The sequence below is a fragment of the Lasioglossum baleicum genome, chromosome 10 (genome assembly GCF_051020765.1).
Source record: "Lasioglossum baleicum chromosome 10, iyLasBale1, whole genome shotgun sequence".
Lineage (NCBI taxonomy): Eukaryota > Metazoa > Arthropoda > Insecta > Hymenoptera > Halictidae > Lasioglossum > Lasioglossum baleicum.
In genome coordinates this window covers 13,421,634-13,445,901 of record NC_134938.1, presented here as the reverse complement: position 1 = coordinate 13,445,901, position 24,268 = coordinate 13,421,634, and the positions used below count along the sequence as shown (strand labels likewise).

General features: G+C 38.3%; 2 long non-coding RNA genes across 2 annotated transcripts in view; both read left to right on the top strand.

Annotated features, from left to right (window-relative positions):
* Positions 1-2,192: 2,192 nt before the first annotated feature.
* LOC143212779 (uncharacterized) lies at positions 2,193-9,279 on the top strand. Its single transcript, XR_013009778.1, has 3 exons — positions 2,193-6,738; positions 6,814-6,932; positions 7,619-9,279. It is a non-coding gene; the product is annotated as an uncharacterized LOC143212779 (long non-coding RNA).
* A 12,928-nt stretch (positions 9,280-22,207) lies between these two features.
* LOC143212526 (uncharacterized) overlaps positions 22,208-24,268 on the top strand; it is a 35,482-nt gene continuing 33,421 nt past the window's right edge. Inside the window, exons 1-2 of the long non-coding RNA XR_013009725.1 lie at positions 22,208-22,601; positions 22,688-22,761. This is a non-coding gene — a long non-coding RNA (uncharacterized LOC143212526). The remainder of the gene's footprint in view (positions 22,602-22,687; positions 22,762-24,268) is intronic.

The following is a 24,268-nucleotide window of genomic DNA, read 5'->3' as shown; positions in this document are numbered from 1 at the left end:
TAAATATATAAAATTTTTTAAATTTTACTTTATATTAATTTCTATCACCATATACTATATTTTTATAGTATTTAATATTCATCTATATCACTATGTTATATTTATATTTAACACTAAACCTACCGACCATCAAAAGTATTCAAAAGTGACTGATGTGTATAGTATTATAAAAATAACAAGATTGAATTTATCTATATTTTGTGCAAATTTACTATAATATATACTGGAGTCGAAAAATATGTTCAGTAAATTCCCACATGAAAACACCTTTACAATTTTAATAATTGTCAAACAATAAATCTAAAATGGGTTTGACTCCATTTGACCCCTCGCGGTAGGTTTAGTGTTAATATTCAACTGTATCACAGTGGCGGCAGATCAAGTCCCATCCCCCACTCTCGTCTCCTGCTCGGTCACGTGACAGCGGTCATGTGCTCGGTATTGGTAGAGAGGGGGTAACTCCTCCCCCTCATCTGGTGACTCTGCTGTATTACTGTATTATTTTTATATTTACGATTCATCCATTCATGCCATCTCTATTAATGTTCATCTCGATATTCAATATACATACATCTGAATGGTAAATAATCGCGTATGCCAAAGTCTGTCCCTATTATGTATGTGAACCGTTCTACAAAGTAGCACAGTGGCATTTGACCAGGGACGTTATGTTGCGTTAGCGTACCCGCATTGCAGAATCCTTAACAGAAGCAACGTCTGCAGAATGTTTGGCAAGAACGTTCCAGTTAAAAATTACTAACTCATTGCCCGCAATAGGGGATATCGATCTGGAGATATCTCGAAAGATTACGGAGTTATGTGTTTTCTGCGAAACGAATATGTATAGTGAGTAAACAACTTCGCAATGGCGTGCAAAACGGAACGGTGCAGAACAGGGTAAATTACAGTTCCCTTTTGCCAGTTTCCACTATTCAAGAATCGTGTCAGATAACAATTTAAAATATTAAATAACAATTTAAAGTATCGTTAACTACATTAAGTTTAAAATATTATTAAATAACAATGTAAAATGTCATTAAATACCAATAAAAATAACAATAAAAATGTCTGAGAATTGCCCAAATTTTTCCAGAAAAAATCTTCCATTCAAGATTTCAACATATTCCAATATGAAATATGAAAAAAACAATCAGAATACTATGTATATCTGTGCTCTTAAGTAATTATAATCTTTTTCTCACATCGTGTTAGATAAATTTTCTTTTTTTTAAAATGGTTTTATGTCGCATCACAACTGCTGTGATTATTAGCGACGGATTAAATAAATTGTTTTAAGTTTGTGCAACATTTATGCGCATTGCGAGCTTGTTAATTAGCAATTTTTTAAATGAATGCACACGCCTGACGTCGTCAATAAATAATCATGCTAAGAGGGTTAAAAAGAGCCATCAACGACGTTCCAAATCGTTCCTCCCAAACAAATCTTCGTGGCCCTGGAAAAGATATGTATGGACACAAGATGGAGCCTGTCATGGGGCAACCATGATCACTTTTTAGAACGTGGATCGTAAAAAGTGTTATTTACGAGGGGCGTGTAATTTATGTAATCCAGGTCGGGGGGTATCGGTAAAATTAGACAACCCCCCACCCCCTCGCGCGCGCGTCCCCTTCGGCGTGTATTCACAACGCGTATCGGCCCGTTGCGTGAGACAGAACAATAAGTAACGTTTTATGGCCGTTCTTCGACGTGCCTGAAGCCCACGGCGACGCGACATCAAAATAAAGAGGGGGCTCTCGCCTACAAATAGATTTAACTGTAGTAATTATTCGACCCAGTCAACCGTGGAATTCGATCGGTCGCTGCTATTGTTAGACAAAAATCTACAGAAATTTATTAATTTTCTAATTCTATTTTATACTTAAAATTTTTCGGGGGTACGGACACCCCTCAGCACAATACAATAAAGTCACTGATTAATTGGTCAGCCTACATTCTTTCAATTCGAGTGCTTTTTAAAATTTTTAATATTTTTCTCCAGTCACTTTCTAACGTTTTTAATTTTTTCTGGTCTCCCCACTATTGGGTCCTCCCCACCACACGTCAGGGGCGTGGCAACCGGTGCATTGCTAAAGTCACTAATTAATTGGTCAGCCCATATTCTTTCAATTCGAGTTCTTTTTAAAATTTTTAATATTTTTCTCCAGTCACTTTCTAATGTTTCTAATTTTTCCTGATTTCCCCTCTCCTGGGTCCTTCCTACCACACGCCAGGGGCGTGGTAACCGGGGCACTGGTAGTGGGAGGCGTGAAATTTTAGGTCTTCTTCAAGATTTTTTTTAAACGAATTGGATGACTATTTTTAACTGATTTTTTGCATATACGTCTATTAGTATGCATTATATTATATTTTTTACAAGCTAAAATACTTAACAACTGCAATACATTTTTTAATTCATGATTATTGAGTACATCTTATTTTTTTTTCTCTGGGCGTACATTATGATTACACGAAGGATTTAAATATACTGTTATATTATTAATAACCTATTCAGCATGTTAAGAGAAAAAACAAATTTATATTTCACCGCGGGTCGTTGATTATTAATTATGATAAATAGACAGCGGATCTTTATGTAAAATTGACATTTTCTATCTGGTTTACAAGAAACTCGAATGAAATGGAAATTTATTTTCTTTCTGATAATATAGAAGTACTTTTAAATTCTTCTAATCTTTTTACTGTTTTAAATTACACACACCCATTTTTATCATAAATGCATAAAATCCGCTGTCTAATGATAAAGATTGTAAACATTTGAATATATACAATTTAACATTGCGGCCACAGCACCGACGTGGCTCGTTGGGACGCCGGCATGATTTATCTAATATGCAATGATAATATGACAACACGTAACACAGTCATTGGTTAAAAATAGTACCACTGTTATAGCACGGAACTACTGTTCCCTTATTCATAGATAGGGGTATGTACTATGTATATCTCGAGGTGCATTGTACAATACTTTTATAAACGTGACACAAAAAGTGTCATAAGAAAGCAGAGATAAAAGATGTAGAATTTTTAACTGTGCTCATTAGATATGATGTATTGCTTTTACAATACACAGTAAATACACAGTAAATTAAATAACATTAGGATAAAACAATACCATAATAATATTGAACAATTTTTCTGAGAAGTCATACAAATTTAAATTGTTATAACTTCGTAACAAAAAATCATACAGCAATCATTCTGAAGACAAGAACAATTCTCAAAAACAATAAACAATAAAACAAAGAATAAAACATATTGTCTCGAACATTCTCCGACTTCAAACGACTAAATAATTTTTTCGACAATGAAAATCATTATTGATTTGAAGATTAGAGTATCCCCTTTACAACAATCTCTGAAAATTAGATATACGATTTTTTCTCACCGTTTTATTCAATTTTTAGTGACGTATTCTCGAGAAGGTATCATCGCTTCTCCAAAAATTATGCAGGATGTAGAAACACGGTTTTAGAAAAACCAAAAGAGGCTGTGGAAAATAGACATATCAGGCTTTAAAATGAGCTAAAAACGATTGTTGTGCAATATTTTTTCACGAAGTTCTAACAATTTAATTCGAAGCTACTTTCCACTGGAGAAGAGCTCAGGCACGAAACAATAGACGACGATCGTTTCGATATTTCCCGACAAAAAAGAACGGTCGTGGGTAGGCTGATGGTTGCAGCGGTGCTGCAAGCGTTGCACCGTACCCCGCATTGCATTTCATAACGCGGTCCCCGATGGTTCCAGTATCTAACGCGCTCGTAACCTTTCCGTACGAGTTTCTATTGTCGACCGTTTCAGGCTGGAAGACGGTGACGAAATATCGGCGTGCATTATGCCGGCTCACCTGTGATTAACCGCGAGTAGGTGCCGCGAACCTAACCGACGCGACGCGACCCCGCGGACGAACCTCGCGATCGGCGCGATTGCGAAATGCAGCAGGATGCGCTCCCGTGAAAGTCGGGATCGCAGCGTTCCTCCTGTTCCAACGGGCCAGAGCGAATACGTGCATAAGACATTTCGTAACGTACCCGTGATCTGGGTGATCGCCGAGTCAGAATGCGACGATCTATGAAACCCAACGCGATCCTCGAATCTCTTGTCTTAACAGGTCCAAAAAGTTGATTTTGTACCGAAAGTATAATCCCATCCAAGATTGTTAAATAAATATTGTACACTTTGCTATTTAATAGTGCACAGTATACTGACACACTCGCGACGTTCTGCTGATTAAAATGAGCCCAAACACGACGTCGTTCGGAGCACATTTGCTAAAAACGACATCGGTTCGGTTAATCGAGGTTCCAGTTTATCGTGGATTAAACGGACAAATGCGATTCGAACTGTGTCATGTTGGGTATCGTTTTGATCGTAAAATTACCACGGATATGTCAGTGAAGGTTTCACTACAGAATTGATTGGAAAATTTTATCATTGTATATGTTTGTCTTGCATCATTATTTTCCATTCTTTCATGTTTGACCATCTAGCCAGACTTTTCTGTACCAGCTGCAGGAAATAGTCTGACTCGACTTTCTGGAAGTTCGTCTGCAAAAATGGAGATTTGCATAGAGATTCACAGACCAGTAATACATATATACATGAAAGTAGACCATATTAAGACGTACTCGCAAGTGAGATAGAAAGTTGCAGCACCCGCAACAGATCGGTGCGCGACAACAAAGGCGACCGTTTAGGTCAGAGTGGCCCAACCAGTACTGTATCTGTCTGGTCTAACAGGATTTACACGACTTATTGCACCGATAGAATCAATTTGCGAAACCTTGTACACGATTTTTAAAAAAATATTTAAAAAATCACTACGCCCCAGTACTTGCAGTTATGAATAATTTTACCTTATGATCAGAGCCAGAGCCAGAGAGAGAGAGAGAGAGAGAGAGAGGGAGGTGAGGGGCAGGAGTACGATTTGAGGGGAAAGGGTGAGACATGCGCGACAGATACGGAACGCGTCACGTGACCGGGTCAATTTTATTTGTTGTGTAAATCATTTTAATATGTTTTGACTGTTTTTTAATTGATGGGGAAATGTTACACTCTCCCCGCCAGCACCGGATTAGTCACGTAACGTTGTGACTCGTGCGCGACAGATACGGAACGCATCACGTGACCGTGGCCATAGCGTGGGGAGCAGCGTCGGAGAGGGGGAAGGTAGAGTGGGGACACGAGTCTCGATCTGGCGACTCTGCTTATGGTTGCCTCAACAGTTTGACTCACAAAGTAGTTAAACAAATGAGGTCATCCGTTCATCAGTAGATGGAAAGTGATTCACTGACACTTAACGGCGATGACGTAACCGAAAACAGTTAGAGACGGTGTAACAAAGTAACTCCAAAATCGTGTGGATAATGCGCATATAATAGCCGACAGGATGATAAGCATCTTCTGAAAGAGATCTTAATCCGAGCATAATCGCAACGCAATTAAAGTAATATTAATATTTAATCAAGACGTTCGCGCTTATGTAAGAACCACGCGCACGCTCGCATAATCGCGGTTCACAATTAAAGTTCATCGGCGGAACTCCCGTTTATCGAAAGAAAGCAACCATCGTCGTCGTCGTCGCGAGTGTAATTAGTGCTCCCGCTGATAAACCTCGGCGATTCCGAATGCGTTTCGACTGCATTTCCCTCCGCGACAAATGTCACGCGATCTCGCTTACGCTAACTTTTATCTCGCACGATTATCTTCGGTTTCGTAAGCCGAACAACTGATCCTCGAATTGGTGAAAGTACGCGAAATTTTAACGAGCCTCTTCCCTCTCAAATGACACGACTTGTTAACAGTAAAGTGACTCTTAAAACTGCGAACAAATCATTGCTAAAACGGAAGATTATCATTTCTTATTTTCTCCCAGAATCGTCAACATATTCGTGACATTTTTCGGATTAAAAGGATACCAAACATGACCCGATTCGGCTCACATTTAATCGTTTAATTCAAGCTAAACTGAAACCTCTGCTATCCGAACGACTCAGTGGAACGGGGATAATTTTGATAATAGTAGAGCTACCTACCCACGAAGTTACGTGTCGGTATTATATATGGATCAATTTAGATCACACTTATTATCGACAGTGTATCATCGGTTCGGATAACGGAGGTCCCATTAAATCGTGCATTAAACAGGCAATTTCGATTGGAATGATGTCGTGTTTGGATTCATTTTAAAGGGGAAAACGTCAGCAAAAAATTAGCATACTGTGAACTGCAATTTTTGCACCAAGAAGTGCATAAAATTAATGTTAATATCTTTGTGTAATCAGCGAGGTAGTGCACGTTGCACGGCGTCAGCGATCATGTTGACATTGCGAGCCGCTAAACGGGCTGCTAAACCGTAGGTAAAGCGTAGCTAAAGCGTTGGTAAAAGGTAGATTAGAATCCTTGGGAGCCTTGAGCCTCCAGAATGCGATGATGGAGGGAGGAGGTGACATTCCTCGCGAGGTCTCGTTAAAAATGAACTCCGCTGGAGCGGATACGCCCGACAGCTGATTAATTGGCGCTAAGTATAGACACTATAATAATAATACGGGGAGCTTGCGGTTCATAGACTTGCACGCATACACACGCGTGGCCTACCCGTTGCAGAATCCACGCCACACAACTTTTCAGTCGGAGCATCGAATGATCGCGTAACCTCCACCATGATGAAAGCACGCTGGAAGTGCCACCACCACTTCTTGATTAATCGAGAATGGGTACGCTTCGAGCTGGCGGACGATCAATTTCCGTCAGATGTTTGTCTCTATCGGCTAATTGTGTTATGGTTCCAGATTCCAGGCTCACAAAGGCACCTTTATATCCGACCGTTTATTTTTCTGGCCCGTCGTGATTGACTAACTCTGCTGCACGTGCGCCAGTCATTAGGCGTCTTCGACCAAGCTATGTATAGGTTAACTTACAATTTTTATGCGCGCTTGGCTTATGCGAGTTTAGGATGAATATTAATCGACATTGTTGAAATTCATTTGATTCAGGACATGCTTCGAGCATGAATGAAATAAATGAAGATCGTTTTTCAAAAGCTTGTGAATATTTGAAATAGTTTGAACTGGTTCGAACTATGTAGTCTGAAATGGTTCGAACTAGTCCGAACTATTCTGAACTACTTTGAACTAGTCTGGACCTGCACTGGATTGAATTAGTCTGAAGTAGTCTGAACTGTCTTGAACTAGCCTGAATCTGAACTGGTTTGAACTAGTCTAAACTATTCTGAACTGCTTTGAACTAGTCTGGGTCTGAACTGGATTGAATTAGTCTGAAGTAGTCTGAACTGTCTTGAACAAGCCTGAATCTGAACTGGTTTGAATTAGTCTGAACTGGTTTGAACTACTCTGGTCTCGGCCTGGTTTGAACTAGTCTGAACTGGTTAGAATTGTTAGGACCCACATAAACGAGCATTATTAATGAGATAAATGACCATTTTGTACATTTTGTGCACCTTTGAAGTGGTTTGAGCTAATGTGAACTAGTCTGAATGACTTGTTCTAATTACTTCTCTGTAATTAAAAATAATTGTAAAATGTTATCGAGAAAAAGAGAGGGAGAGACAGTTTCTTTGAGACACGTCTGTTCTAGCAAAGGTTATTCAAGAGGAGGAAGGAAGACGAAAGGCGAGAAGAAAATGGGAAAAAGTAAGATGGGACGACACGTCGAAATGGAAAAAGAAGAAGCCTCGTAATATAGTAATGCCACGTGCTCGTTCGGGCAGAAATGTTATATAATGGTACACAGAAGTATGGGAGACATCGCGATACACAAACTGGCTGGCTATCAGAAATCTCGAAGGCATTATGCAACGGACATGCGAGTAACAAAGAATCGAGAACATCATTACGGAGGTGTAGGGACGTGACCCGTAAACTCGATCGTCGTTTACATGGTGATCTAAAGCGACCTTCAACTCTGATCTCTGAGGTGCCAGAGAAGAGTTCCTGGTATTTGAAATTAAATAGTGTAACAGGTTCAAAAAAATCGATACCCCTCTTGCACGCATCAAGAGTTAAATGTTTGAAGAATATTGCAGATTGTTAAACTAACTTTATTTACACTTGTTTTTTTATCGTGCACAGTGTACTGGCATATTTGTGACGTTCTTCCAATTAAAACGAGTCCAAACACGACCTTATTCGGAGCACATTTGCTGCAGAGGACATCGGTTCGGTTAATCGAGGTTCTAGTTTATCGTGCATTAAACGAATAAATACGATTCGAACTGTATCATGTGGGGTATTATTTTAATCGCAAAAATATAACGGATATGTCAGTAAAGGTTTCATAAAAAAATTAGTCGAAATAAAAAAATGTTATTATTGTTTATGTTTTACCATTGATAAGAGATTGAAAAATAAAGTCTGTATAAGATGGAAGTCTTGGATCAGGAATTTTGAAGCATTACCGCGCTTCTCTTCTTTTAATGGGACGGGTTGGATTGATTTCCTGGTTAGGGTATAATCGCGCATCCACGGGTTTCAAGATTTTTGCTGCTCCCATCTTCCCCGGATTTCGTTCCACCCGTGCGTGAATAATGAACCCGATTTCTATTGTTCTTCCAAATGTCCGTTATCCATTGTTCCAGCTCGATGAAAACACGTGAACGCCCACACATTTTAAGAACAAGGTATGAGTAACGGCAGCCGGGTTATTACGTAAAATGGCCTATTTCAGTTTCACCCCATTCCCCCTCCTCTCCCATTGCCAAATACATGCCATGAATCACTTGATCTCGCATACGCTATCACTCGGGAATAAAAAAGATTTTGCTTACTAAAAAATTTCTATTTTTATTTCTTACTAAACAGTTCATTTATATTTTTACGAAAAAATTTTCATTCTCATGGAATCGTTATATCATCGTGTAAATCATTGAATTCAGTATTTAATTTTTTGGAGTCACTAGACTGGTGATTCAGAAGAGGAGGGATTCAACGAAGAAACGAGGTCCACGAAGTATAGCGAATGATTCGGGCGAACTTTGCAACCGTGTCGAAGCCTCGTTACGCAACCTAGTCTTTCAGGACATTGCTCCCGACGTTTTATCCTTGACAACGCTATCAAATGGCGGCGATTAATCGTTCTCTATTAATCGCGTTCGATCTTCACAGTTCCCTATTTACCCTCGACCTTTATGATATGCATTTCCCCACATAACGTAACGCCCATGTCGATTACAAATTCGCGCGACCTCATTAACCGATTGCCATGCTATAACAATTTCCCATTAGAGGCAAAATATTTATATCTGCATTTATTCTAACGCTTGCAATACTAATAACAAACTATCAAAATTTGATTTCGATACGAAATTGATTTAAGATGAATTTATATTATTTAATTCCGCGGTTGGTCGGTACGTTTTTGTACGACACACTATACATTTTCTTGGATATTCTTGTAGAGCCTGAAAAGACGAGTCCAACGAGTACAATGACCATACCATTTCGAACAACCAGTCTCGAGATATTCTGAAAGATGGGATGCCTAATCGAGATCTAATCGGAACACTAGCTTTCAGACACAGATATCTGAAGACTAGATGATCGGAATGGTATCGTCATTATATTCGTTGGAATCGTCTTTCCGTGCTCTACATGAATATCGAAGAAACTATTTAGGGTGTCGTATAAAAATATGATCTGTGTCGTTTGAATGATATAAATTAAAATGACCCATTCAGCGAAACGTCTTACAATAGAATCACTGAATTTCGGAGAGTCGGTTATTACCGAATTACTATACCAAGATTGCGTAACTTCGGAGAATCATGGCGCCGACAAAATGGCTCTAATGTTTCCGGGCGCAATGTCGTCGAAATTCTCTCTCCCTCTATCGTTTGTTATTTTTTAAGACGATAACGGTCGTAAAGCAGGTTACGTGTTGCTCTTATGCCCGTGGGCACCAATGTAAAGCTCACCTCGTAACATCTAACTCGAAGGAACGAGTTACTCAACGTGCTGATTGTTACGTGAGCGGTAGTTCTGTAACAAGGCGTTACAGCGTCCCTCGTTACGAATTCGTTGGATCAAGCGTGAAACGAAATGACGTGACGAGAATATCGGCGGTGGCCCGGGGACCATAATCGCGTTTGATTTTCCACCGATCGCCTCAAAATTCTAGGAAGGACCGACGATTTACGGCGGGGAACGATCCCCCCCTACTCCATCGGCGACCATAACTCTGGGGGGACGACGATAATTACCAGAAAGCGGATTTTATGCATTTATAACAAAAATGAGTGGGTGTCATTTAAAACAGTAAAAATATTAGAAGAATATAAAAGTACTGTCACGTTATTTTCCAGCTATTATATTATATTAAGAATGAAAATACATTTTTACATCGCTCCAGTTTGTTGCAATTCAGGTAGAAATTTCTTTTTTATTTATTTTTATTTATTTACAAATTTTTATTTTGCATAAAATCCGGAATTTTCAATTTTTGTAAACGAATTTTAAGAGAAAGTGGAATAAAACAGAATCTTATTTTCCGTGGTTCCTTTTTAGATCTGAAATAAATTGTAATTGTATTAAATTCTGTCATAGTTTATATCCTAGCATTTTTTGAAATTTGTCGAAAGCCATAATTGCATAAAGATCCGCAGTCCAGTGAATACCTTAGGTTCTGTTTGAAATGTTCAGCATGAGTCCGACATTATATTGAAAAGGGTCGGGGAGGGGATTAATATCTCCTCGTGACACTCTTTCCTTTCGATTTACGGCGCGTCTATTGTGCCCGGGGTAATTAATACGACGCCGTTTTAATACGATGCGCCACGTGAACTCGACACGATTATGTGAATGGACTGCGTTGACATTTCATGCGCAGTGATATTTATAGGCAGTTTATTATCCTGGCGGAGAAATTTGCAACATTGATGCATTTTCTCAAAATAGAACCGAAACAGGATATGTGTACATGTTCGGTTATGAAAGTTTACGCGAGCTTTATGCACTTCGAAACAGTGTTGCTAATTACGACTTGTCGTCCACTCTGAGAGTAACGAAACAGTAAAACCATTAGAAGAATTGGAAAATTCTGTTATATTATTTGCAACCTGTTAAACGTGTTAAGAAGGAAAATAAATTTTTATTTCACTCCACTCTGTTGCAATTTAGGTAGAAAAATCTACAGTCTAGTAAATCAATGCAATGAACAAACATAACAAATGAAAAAATATAATAATAATAAATTTATGACAAAAATTAGAAAAATTGTGAAACATTCTTTCAATTGATTACGATTATTTATTAAACATATTCTGGCACTTTCTAAAGGGCCCGACCATTTGTATTTTGCATAAACGTTTTGTTCACGTTTTTTTCACAACCACGCATCGTTTTTGGCTTTCCGTGCAGTGAAATGTGTCTAGGATCGTTTCTTATTTTTCACGTTTCTCGGTATTGAGCGGCCACTCAATGCTTCCATTCAAAGCGAAACATCTAAAAAATGTCGCGTGACATAACAAAGGTTTTCGTGGAACGAGTTTGAACGATGATTTTCGAAACCTGTCACCGGCTTCGCCGCTACGAAATTATTTGCCACCGCATTGCGTAAGATCACATAGATATAGGTTATTGCGCAACAGCCATTAATGCATTTAACGACTCTTACGTTGTAGTATATTGGGTGGTTTTGAGCTTGAACGTCGCAACCGCCGATTAGGATCGCGCTGGAAAACCTCAGCGTAAATCTCAGTTTAATATTCTGGTTTACCTATAATCAGACATCGGGTTTTTATCTACTTATGACAGAGGTGAGTAGCTGTAATTCAAAATGGTACAGCCATTTGTTGAGTTTAGCAACACTGTTATATTATTTTCAACCTATTAAACATTTTAAGAAAGAAGAAAATTTAATTGGTACTTTTTTTGTGCGGCACCCTATATATTTCCTTCGATATTCTTGTAGAGTGTGAGAAGACGAGTCCATCAAGTATAATGACCATACCATTCCGATCATTCAGTCTTGAGATATCCGTGTCTGAAAGGTCAGATTTAGGTTAGGTCTCGATTAAGTACCTCACCTTTCAGAATATTTCGGGACTGAATGATCGAAATGGTATGGTCATTATACTCGTTGGACTCGTCTTTACACGGTCTACAAGAATATCGAAGAAAATACAGACATATATATACTCTATCCAAGGAGAGAACAGTACCGTGTGAAAACCAGTTTTCGTTCGTCGCTGCGCATCTTCGCCCTAATTGGTTCAAGAAAGTGGGGAGTGAGAGATGATAGGCTCGCTGCGCCCCACCATCTTCCAAACTGCGCGCAACGGTACTGTTCTTTCGTTGGATATACAATAGGGTGTCGTATAAATCTGGAATGGAACAATTATGCTTCTGTAGTTCAATATATAAATGTAATTTTTATATATATTTTTATTTTATACTGTTGCTTCAGGTTTCCTATCTAACATTTTGCAACAATATTTGGTTACATTAATATTTAGTCTCTTAGCTCACATTGCATCCGTTTTTTCCCTTATCTCCCGCGGCAAATAATGATTTAATTAATCGCGTAGATTCTACACGAGTGATCGTTTTCCTCGTAGCATTTATCCAGCTCATTCATGAATCTCGGAATTCATAAGCAGTATTTACATAATCGTTCGGCTGGCGTATGTGTAACGCGACACGTACGTGATCATTAATGATTCTAATTGCCAACGTAACTTACTCCCGTCGTGAGAAAAACGAGGAGATCCTTCGTGCCGCCGCTAAAAAGACGCTGTCAATTCGACGACAGTATGGAATATCATCGGTAGCGCAGGCTCGTAAATAATTTTACGATCCGGAGCATAAATGCTGGCTACGTGTTCCATGGCGAGCGTCGTTCAACCAACAAGCACAACACCGTATATTGATAGAAGGTTTACGTAACGGTGTAGATACGCGACGAAAAACATTTTCAAATCGAATTAGACATGGAAACTCGAGCTCTCCCGATTATCGCACTATAATTCGCCTACGCGGAAGTTTAACGTGCGATTATGCGAATCGATCCTGCGAGCTGTCACAATTCGCGAAATAGAAAGGGAGTACAGAGATGTAATTTAGTTTCAAAGTTTAAAAAATTAAAAAATTTTTAGGATATCTCGGTAATTATTCATTTTAAGTCCCATTTGTGTAATACTTTTTTAAAGCATAATTTCTTGTACTGTATGCGAATTTGTAAAAAAAATATTGGGGATGCTTTTTAAAAAATTGAAGGGCTGCTCTTTACTTCACCGGACTCAAAACTTGTGCCTTTCTCCTTTAATTTGTGATGTATTTGGTATGTAATCCAGTAGATTTGTATCCAGGGCGGCTGCAGATCGAAGTTTTGATCCTATAGGATCAATGGTTCAGGAGTTATGCTTGCTTAAAGTTGAGCAATCTGCAGTGTTTTTGACGGGTAAGGGCGCCCCCATATTGGTTTGTAGTGGCGGTTGCACACGCCGCTTACCACTAATTAATTATTCTGCTCGCTAAGCGACGCGTGACAGTCACTACAAACCAATATGGCGGCACACTTACCTTTCAAAAACACTGCAAATTGCTCAACTTTAAGCAAGCGTAACTCCTGAAACATTGATCCTACAGAATCGAAACTTTGATCTGTAGCCGCCCCGGGTACAAATCTACTGGATTACATACCAAATACATCACAAATTAAAGGAGAAAGGCACAAGTTTTGAGTCCGGTAAAGTAAAGTTTACCCAAATTGAATAATAAAATCATGTTTGATTAATAAAAAGTAGGGTTTAGGACTATATGCTCGACTGGAAACCATGCAACAACGAACTGCCATTTGATGAATCGATGATAAACCTGTCGGGTCCAATGCCATTCTCATTAGCACATTATTGTATTCTTTGAGATTGCTATTGTATCAAATGAGTCAATATTGTTTTTTATGTTAAAATGAAAATATTGGAGACAGTTCAGAAACTCTGTAAAAATTAACTAATACAATCTGAACTTAACTAAAACCTACTTACTTTCTCACAATATTTTATACATATTTTAATATACATATATAAATTATTAAGTTTTTATATTGCATAAAGATTTACATTAATTACGGAACGTCAAGATTTTCCATGTCTGCTTAAAAACAGTACACAATCGTGTCAATAAAATTAAAAATGAAAGTCGCTAAAGTATTGCAACAATATTTGTCACATTCCAGTGACATTTTATCAACCAAAGTAATTATGTAACTCGTAATACTCTCTGGATCTCCAAACAACAGAAATATAAAATGACATAATAACGACGACAATACATGATTTTAGCACAAGCCACGACATCATCCTATCACAATGGTCTACAAACATCGCACCAGCTGACAAGTGTATAGAAAATTATTCACAATGGACAGATCTGCATCACTCTGGATCTCTCGGCGTGACAATAAAGCGAAGAGATTAACGCGCCGCTCATTGCCATAGATATTAACTCTGTTTAACTCGCTGTTTTACGAGCGACGTCTTTTATTCATGAACCAGATCGCGTTCGACGCGATGAAAAACCAGCCCCTGCTTATGCGTAGGCGTCTCTACACGTAAACATGTTGACCCAACAACATGCTAAAACTGTCATTTACATTGTAATAATACCGTCGACGAAATGTGCCAACAGCAGACAAGCGGAGCCTGTCGTAATTGTTTACCTGATTTCTCTGGTGTTGAATGTTAATTACGTGAGGCAATGTTAAATTATTGTAATTTGTATGGAAGTTAAAAATATTACTTGAATAGGGTGATTCTCAAGATCATTTAAAACAACTTTTTCCTTTACAAAAATGTTCTCCGAGCTTTCGTTACGTAGTTATTAACGAAAAACACGGACCAATCAGCGCGCAGCTAGAGCGGACGGTCCCCGCACCGGCCAATGCCAATGCCGCGCTCAGCGGGGCCCGTCGCTGAGGCGGAGGCCGTCCGCCTTTGCCACGCTCTGATCGGCCAGTATTTCTTGTTGATAACTCCGTAACGAAGCCTTGGAGAACATTTTTGCAAAGGAAAAAGTTACTTGAAATAACCTCAGGAATAAATATATGATGTAAAATAATTTATCTTTTTCTCGGACAATTGTTATTCTGTATGAAGATCTATTTATTCGAGAAATATAAATATCAATTGATGAATGGACTAATTACTCTGATTAATACTTCTATTAAAATTTTAATTCACGATGAAATGAAGTGTACACAACCGTTGGTTAATTTTCTGCAGCGAACATAATGACTTCGCCGGGGTGTGACGTCACGCTCAAGCATGCAACGAATGCGTTCTCACAATTGGTCGCGGTTAAACAGTGTAATACGGTTACAGCTTACTATAATACAATGGACAGCAAAAATCTAGACGTGAAAGTACACCCAGGTTTGACTTGTTGCTTACGTAAGACGAGTGGGTGTACAGCACTTTAAATGCGTGCAATGACGTGCGATTGCAATTGCGATTGGTAGGCGTTAACATAAATGAGAAATCCGATCCCGTGCTAGAACTGAGTCATCGGCTGCATATCAACCGCAAGAACTACTCCTAAAAATCAAATTATTGAGCAAAGCAAATTCTGTATCTGACGACAAAAACATTGTGACGTAAATTCGATGATAACGAAAACATATTCTAATTTTAACCATTTTTTGCATTATGTAAAATAAAATTTGCAGCAAACAGGAGTTACTTAAATGTTTTTTTCTCGCTTCGATAATTTCACAAATTTTTACGACTTCGACTTTTTCATACTTTTCAGTTCTAGTTCTACAGCTGCACAATTTGCATAGAGTTACGTATTCTAATTATAAATATGCATTACTCGATCACACATTTTTACAATCCACCAACACGTTCGCTGTAATCTTGTATTGAAAGTTGCAGTAATATTTACGAATGTCAGCAATACATATCTCGCAATATGTTAATATTGAACTGGTTCGGAAAGAGTATAGCCGGATCGCATGGTCAAAAGTGCCCCCAAATAAAATTCACTTTCAAAAAAATTTTTTAAATTGAAAAAAAAGAAAATTTTTTAAGAACAAATTATATAAATTTTCCTGAAGCCTTAGAAATTAACGGACGTTAATTATCGTTAAGTGGCGAATGTTAAGTGATTTTTGTCAGCTATCAGTTGAACCATTAACAGAAAGTTATTTATCGATGCCCTTTTCAAAGACTACATTGTAAAAATCTGCTCCTTGCATAATCGTACAGCGCGCTCGCGAAAAATTGTGATTAATGCACGTCCCGCGAATATCACCGTACATAAATTTTCCAAGCGCGATCGAGTCGCCTAATACACACGACGCATTATAGCAGTCGAATAATCCCCGCTATTACAAATACACACTGCTCATTTCACCATTGCAAAAAGTATTTAAAATTGCCTATATTCAACCGGTTGTAATTTCGGAGAAAATAATCGTACAGCAATAAACTTGGTTTCATTTTAAAGCTTGAAGCCTCTACTTTCGCATAGCATCATTAATTTTCCTCCAAGATCATTTTACATGATGTAGCAGATGAAAAGCTGGGGACCCATTTCTGGTACAAACAATTTTTGTACCCAAAAATGGTACAATTTCAAACCTCTGTAAAAACATTAAAAAATTTGCTTCGAAAATAAAACCACCACAGATTTGAAGATTGAACTCTACTTTCTGCAACGGGATCTCAAAAGTTGATACACGATTTTTTTTGGCCGAGTTATCGATCACTATATGCATTATGGACGACAAAGCCAACTGCAGAGTAGTGAAAATTCAGCCCCACAACAAATTGTTGAAACAACAGGTTACAGTTTATTTGAAAACCTTACGACACCGTCGCGTTTGTAGGCTTATAATGTTACAAAGTTTACTCACTAGATAAATGACTCGACGCGTATCCAGTCACTAACTAATACTTAGTTACAATCTACAGTATTTGCCGTACGAATGACAGTCACTGTTTTTAATGGTCACTTTATGTAACAACAATTCTACGCTGGTGAATATCTCGAGCAAACTGTTTCTTCGATTCTGAACACTGCCTCGCGTGTACACGTGTGTTTTGCGCTTGTATGTATGCGAGCAACATTGCGGTCAGTATTTACATTAGAAAATTAGTTAACGCGAACCAGCAATTACCGGTTCCCTAAACCAGTATACTGTAACAGTTATTTAATCGGTGTCGAACACTGTTTCAGATTGTAACAAATATTTACAATCCATTTATAAAATTCCGAGCGAACTTTAATGGCGCTTTTTTTATTCAATTTTATGCGTTCATATTAATTGCAAATGAGTAGAATTGAAATACAGGGTCTTCACACACAACAAGTGTTATTGTGAATTATAAAAATGCTGTTTTCGTTTCACAATTTACTATTTTATTCTGTTTGCACGATGTTTCATTAGATTTCATAATTGTTTCTCCGTCGAATAGTCGAGTTACATAAAATTTCGAACTATTTAACAACACGTTTAACAAGAAGACGATAAAGTTGTTACATTACTGTTATTATTCTGCTCGATCCACATGTCGCAATCGTTTTTGCATGTTACGTCTGATCATGTACGACACATTCTCCTGCGGATCACATAACTATGTACTTTTACCCGGAGAAAATCTTTCGTATAATTAGACCGCGGATGTTTATGCAAAATAGAAGAGTTCTAAGTTAAATGGAAGTTAGTTGGAAATATATATTTCTTCTTGCAAACAATTCTGATAAGTCAAGGGTGCGATAATATTTTAACGTTTTTACAGATGTTAATACGTTGTACTCGAGTGGGCGACTCATTGTCAGAGGCGCCGCTAATAATTCTTATACCATTATTCAAAATATTTGCAGCATTGTCGTATTCAGTTAATTACTAAACGTATTGAATATTTCAAGAAACTGCTGAAAGTATTGTACGAGGTATTATATCCAGGTACCAAAAATAACAGCAATTATAAAATTTTCTACAATAAAAAGTTTATTATTATTGAAATTTAAGTTAATGTACACAAAATATAATGAAAAATATTCGAAGAACAAAATGATTAAAAAATATGGATTTTTATAATTTTTGATTACAAATAACAGTTATTAGTGTTGAAAAAGTTGGATCCTCCTCGATAACTGTTATTGATGAAGAAAAACTGTTTCGATTGCTCAAAGCAGTTATCGATGAGAGAAATTCATTTCGATCGCTCATAACAGTTATCGAGGAGAGAAATTTATTTCTATCACTCATAACAGTTATCAGTGATCGAATTTTGTTTTCACTTGTTCATAATAATTATTGATGAGAGAATTCATTTTGGTTGCTTATTTAATTATTGAGTTGTACACATACTCCTTTCCGGATGGAGCAAGCGTGTGAAATTCAATGAGAAGGTTTCGTACAACAGGTACAACAAGAACAACAGACCATAAGAACAACACAAAATCTGTTTGTTCGTCACGTTAAATTTTGATTCTAGCAATTAATTTTACGAATAAAAAATTGATGACATAATTGTCTGTATACCATTTGAAAGTTGTACTATTTAATAATAACTATTACAAATTTCCTTCATCAATAATTGTTATGAGCGATCGAAATGAACTTCTCTCATTGATAACAGTTATGAGCGATCGAAATAAATTGATCTCATTCATAACTGTTATACGTGATCGAAATGAATTTCTCTCAACGATAACCAACAAGAGAAAAATTTTCCGTTACTTATAATCCTTATTTGTAACCAACACGATGTTAGTCGATGAAATACTTGTTATTCTATGACTTTTTTCTTTTTGGTTATAACAGTTATGGTCCCGGATTACATCAGTTTTATATCGATCAAATTAAGAAAATCATATAAAATGGAAATATTTCAGGGCGGAAGAAAAATTCGGTTTTCGAATTAGAATAGCTCCGAGTGCAAAGGGTTAACAAACTTCTGCGTTTGCAATAATTTTGTTTCGGAACTTTTAGCAACGTATTCGTGTGACAATTGTAGTACATGTTCTATAATTGTACTACAATATCGATTTTTCATTTGATTCGGAATAACTCTGGTATCCGTCTAGACTGGAATTCGAAGAACATTAACAACCGCGGTTTACCGTGTTATTACAGACACGATTGAGCCATCATACCGCGACAATGATTACGTTTACCGCGGCTGGAAGCTCGCAGCTCGTAGGAGTTGATTAATCTCCGCGATACACGCGACCGCACAGCAGCACACGATACACCGACAATTAAAAGAACAAATTATCTTTACCTCGCTTCACGCTATTTCCAAAGTTCAAGCAACTCTCCTGTTCGCCGTTCCATGCATTCTTATACAAATGAAAATTAGACATTTTTAAACTTGCAGCTTTTTTTTCTTATCAATCGCACGACGGGTATACAGGCAGAGACAGAAAGGTAATCGGGACACTCGAGATTCACATGCGCGCGTTGTGGGTCACCTCAAACCCAGCCGTCGCTGGGCGGGTCGCGCGTGACCCATACCAGCGATTATACACAGTATACTGTATAACAGAGATAGACAAAAATTTTAATGCATAAAAATTTAGAATAAAGTGGGTTTATTCGTAAAATTATTCGTGGAAAGTCGAATAAATCCTTCGAATAATATTCTGCCAGGCCGACGAAGGTGTCGCATCGGTAGCCGTGGCAAAGGGGTGCAATAAACACCGCCGGGCAACCCGCCGCCCAGTCAGGTATATCCCAGTGTGTTATTCATTTGCAAAACTTGTCTATTATTCATAATTTTTTAATGGAAGTGGCGCCACACCAAGTTCGTAGCGTTCTTTCAATTAAAATGACACTAAACTCGATAGAATTTGGACTTTGTCTAGTGGTCTTCGAAGTCTTCGAATAATTTTACGAATAAACCCACTTTATTCGAAATTTTTATTCAAATAAAATTTGTGACCCATTCTAGCGATTATACACTGTATAGCAGTGGTTCTTTGCCTCTTAAACTGTGGTCCTCTGACATTTTGACATCAACGGATATTTTTACTAAAAAAAAATCATTTTCATGTTTCAAATTAGGTCTCAAGAATTACGTAAAATGCCTAGGATTGGGATGGGGTCCGCCGCAAAAAATGTTGTTCAAGAGGGGGACCCCGGACTACATAAGTTTAAGAACCACTGCTGTATAGTGTACAATCAGAGTCCAAAAGGTAGTTGAAACTCTCGAGACTACTTCACCACCGGTTTTCCACGATCAAGGATTTTTTGCGAGTCGAGAATAGTGGAACAGTATTTTTGTATAATTTTCTAAATATTTCCATCTCGTTTTCATTACTTCTTGTTGGGTATACATATATTGCAAAGATGACGGAGGGTATTGTGACGTCAGCGATGCTCGGATGATTCATAGACCGCGCGAACCGTTCTATGGCAGACGTTCTCTCATTCTTCGTTGGCTCCTTTCCTGCTTTCATCGGGTTGTCAGTGCTCCTTTCTTGGGATAATCGCAGTTCGCAGCGCCGCGGCTCTGTATCTATCGATCGTCTCCATTAACTAGTCCGTTACACAACGAACTAGAACTATTGCCAAACAATAGATTATGCTCTGCGCCGCCGTCGTCGGCTCGGCGTGTAGGCCGGGTAGGGATCTGCCTTATGCAAGCGTTACATACATTTGGTTATATTACCGCTATTACGTAAACCGGATTACAAGGCGAAGGGAGAAAAGTGTTACAAATTGTCGATATTCAGGGTACTTGTCGATACAGTTCATCTGGGTTACGTGAAGAAAATAAAGGAGAGACACTCTCTGGTCATGGTACCAGCTGACTGTTGCACAATTCCTCCGATAATTATTTATTGTTGCACAATTACTCGCAAAATTTAAAAAAAAAACACACACAATTATTAGTGTTTCGTGTACGTCTACAATTTTTTCAGACAAGTTGCAATGTTCAATTTCCCAATTAACATCTCCACGTTAAGTAGTTCTAACTTTATTCCTCGCTAAGATTTTAAATTAATTTCATTCTTTGACGGTTTTAGAGATTGGGGCCTGTTTTACTATTTTTCCAGCATTTTATGCACTATTGAGAGGATGGTGTTTGAATTTCGCGGGCTTTTCGAGCGCAACCATTGGCGTCGAAGCTTCGTAGGACCGAAAATGCGCGGGAAAATTCTCTCTTAATCATCGAACATAAATTTTACTCGAAATGTCGTCTTAATATCGTCGTCTATATATATTTTGCAAACTATCCAATATAATCTAATGGCAAAATAGTCCTCTCATCGAAAATTCTATATCTTTTATAAAACTAATTCAAAATAACTCGCTAACTTTGAAAATTCATAAATTGATGAATCATAAACGTAATCTGTAGGTTACTACTGTTTGCATCACTCTACTGCGCATTAGTTCGACGTACTGTCTATTCAGTAGCATAATTAATTTAAAATGAGACGTAGTCTCCTATTGGAGCCTACGTGTCCCGGCTGCGATTATGAATTGTCAATTACATCATTGAAATCAAATTATGTAATACAGTCCGGAGAGTCTAGGCAGGGAAAGTAAGCTACAATGAAGTTACGTTTCATAAAAGTTTTTGTGGCGGCCGTGGCTAACAGAATTCATTTATTTCCCAATGGCTTTCAAAAACGCAAACAATATTAATAATCACTAGAGTCACTCGAAAGTTCCTCTTTACACTTAAAAAGCAACATTAAAATTTTACATATTATTATATACAAATTATCAGAAAATAATTTATAGAATTTAAACAGACGATGCTACAATCTCAATCTGAAATATCATTGCCAATCGCGAAAGCAATCTCCAATTCAACATATCCCATTACCATTTCACTTTCCGTTTCTCCGATTGAATGACAAAGTAATATTACACATTCATTCTATTAATGCGACGGCTGATAATTATTATGAGTCACTGGTAAACAGCTTGGCACTACGTATCAAAACAATACGTAACAATTATTTTCCTGCAAGCATGCAATATCTGCCCACCGAAGCACATTCGAATTATTCCGTCGTAACGAATGGCCGAAGTGTCTCAATAAATCTAGCGAGACAAGAGAGCCTCAGAAATTCCGTCATTCCGAAAAATTGGATAAACCTAACCCAACAAGAAAAATTCAATCAAAATTAGCCACTCGAGTCAACGTTATGTAAACGAAAGATGGAGTTCCCGGTACATTCAGATGACTTCCGGTTAAACCGAGGATTTCATCATGGCTGGAAAGTACTTGTAAAAACATCGATATTTTCGGCTAGTCTGTGGACGATTTCAGTTTGGTTCGAAAGGCTCGCGGAATCGCTGACTTTGAAACGTTCATGGCACATTACGAAACGGGTCTGCTTACCTTGTAGCGTCGCGTTATATAGGAGAGGGTCAGTACTGCCATTCGCGCGCATAAGAGCTTGGTTACATGAGCGTGTAAATATTTCGCTTACGACGAATGGTTCGTACGTTGCGTGTTATGCGCACCTCTCCCGGTGCCTTAAACCTCGAATTACATAAGCGGCGTCGTTTGACGTTTATGTAACGTCGTGCCGCGTTACCGACGAAATCGGACGTCGTCACCGTCGAAGGAGAGACACCGTTAGAACTAGAGGAGGTCCGCTTCATCGTTTCATTTTGCCGTCGTTTCTCACCGTTTAGAATGGATCAATCGAGTTAACTTCGGTTTTGCAACTTCCTCAGGCACCCTCAGGCATGGTCTCAGGAAATGACAGAATGAACAAGACTGATTCTTGTATGATGCTGCCACCTACAGAGTGAGCTCTCATCTGGATCGTCGTTAACTTGGACATGAACCCAGCGGCGCATCCAGGGGGGGGGGGCAGGGGGCCAAGTCCCCCCAAGAAAAAATGTTTACCTTCCAAAATTAAAATCGCGGAATAGCCCTTGACAGATATGTTGGCTAACAAAAAGGGTCATCACGCAAAACCTAGGGCTGGGTTCAACTCGGCCCCCCCCCCCAAGATTGCATTCTGGGTGCGTCACTGCATGAACCCGTGGTAAAATTGGAAATCGAGGGTGTAGGGTCACCGACGAGATACTATCACCGACGAGATATAGGAATAGACCTGACACCCAATGCATTTTGGTGTCCGTCGGTATTGGGTTCCTAGCACCCCATTTCCTATATCTCGTCTGTGCTAACACCCCGTTACCATTCAGTGTCAACACCCGTCAACACCTCTATACATAGAATTAGAGAGATGTATTATTATTATTTCTAGGGGCACAATATTTATAGCCGGGTTAATAGCAAATTATGGATATAATTTAAAGAAAATTATTGCTATCACTGGCATTTTAAGGTGTCGGTACTTCAGATTCCTATGGACACCAAGTCCCATAAGGTGTCAGGCACTGTCAGGTCTATTCCTATATCTCGTCTGTGATACTATTCTGGTCGGTGATGGCGGAACCACCGTCTAGTATCTCATCGGTAGCGGAACTTTCATCGTTTTGTTGGTATTTCAGATCACTGTTAGTTCCACGTTATCCCCACGTCCACCTTACCTCGTCGGTGACAGAGGCTGGCAGTCTTTAATAGTATCTTGTCGGTGATTGAGCTTTGCATTAAAAACATGTCTACCAAACGGATTTTTGGCGACTTGAAACGGAATTTCTTATCATTTTACTGTCATTTCCTCCCGGTCCATAGGAATCTGTAGTACCGTCACCTTAAAATGCCAGTGATTTTAGCGTCCTCTACGCTTCGAGAAGGGTGAATTCGAGAACTAGATTCACACACTGTGCGACTCGGGTTCGACTGGTCAAACAGCGTTGTCCGGTTTAAAGTTTCAATTTATCCGTAAATCATCGAAAAGCGCCATCGCAAAGAAGCACCGAGACAAATCTTTTCTTTCATTTTACTCGGAAAAGGGTCAACCCTTTGGACTCGAAGCAATCCATTTCTTTCAAGTGAGATTATTTTTATCCTGTGTAATCTTTATTACATTGTGCACGTGAAATTGAACCTGTTTTTCTTCAGACAAATTAAAACTGTTTTCAATAATGTTATGGCAAAAAGTGCAGAAAGTGGAACCCGAAGGTTGTAGGAAGTCTCCTACAAAATAATATGCAATTTGAAAAATCAGTTTTGTTATCTCGTATAAAAGTTGAGCTTTTTACGATTAGAATACAGACGAATTTAATAATGTCAAAACTGTTTTGAATAATGGTGTGACAATTTTTCAGAGTCACTGTTTGAGTGCAAAGGGTAAACATTAATAGCAGTACACAGAGAGAAGGTTAAGGTCAATACAATTT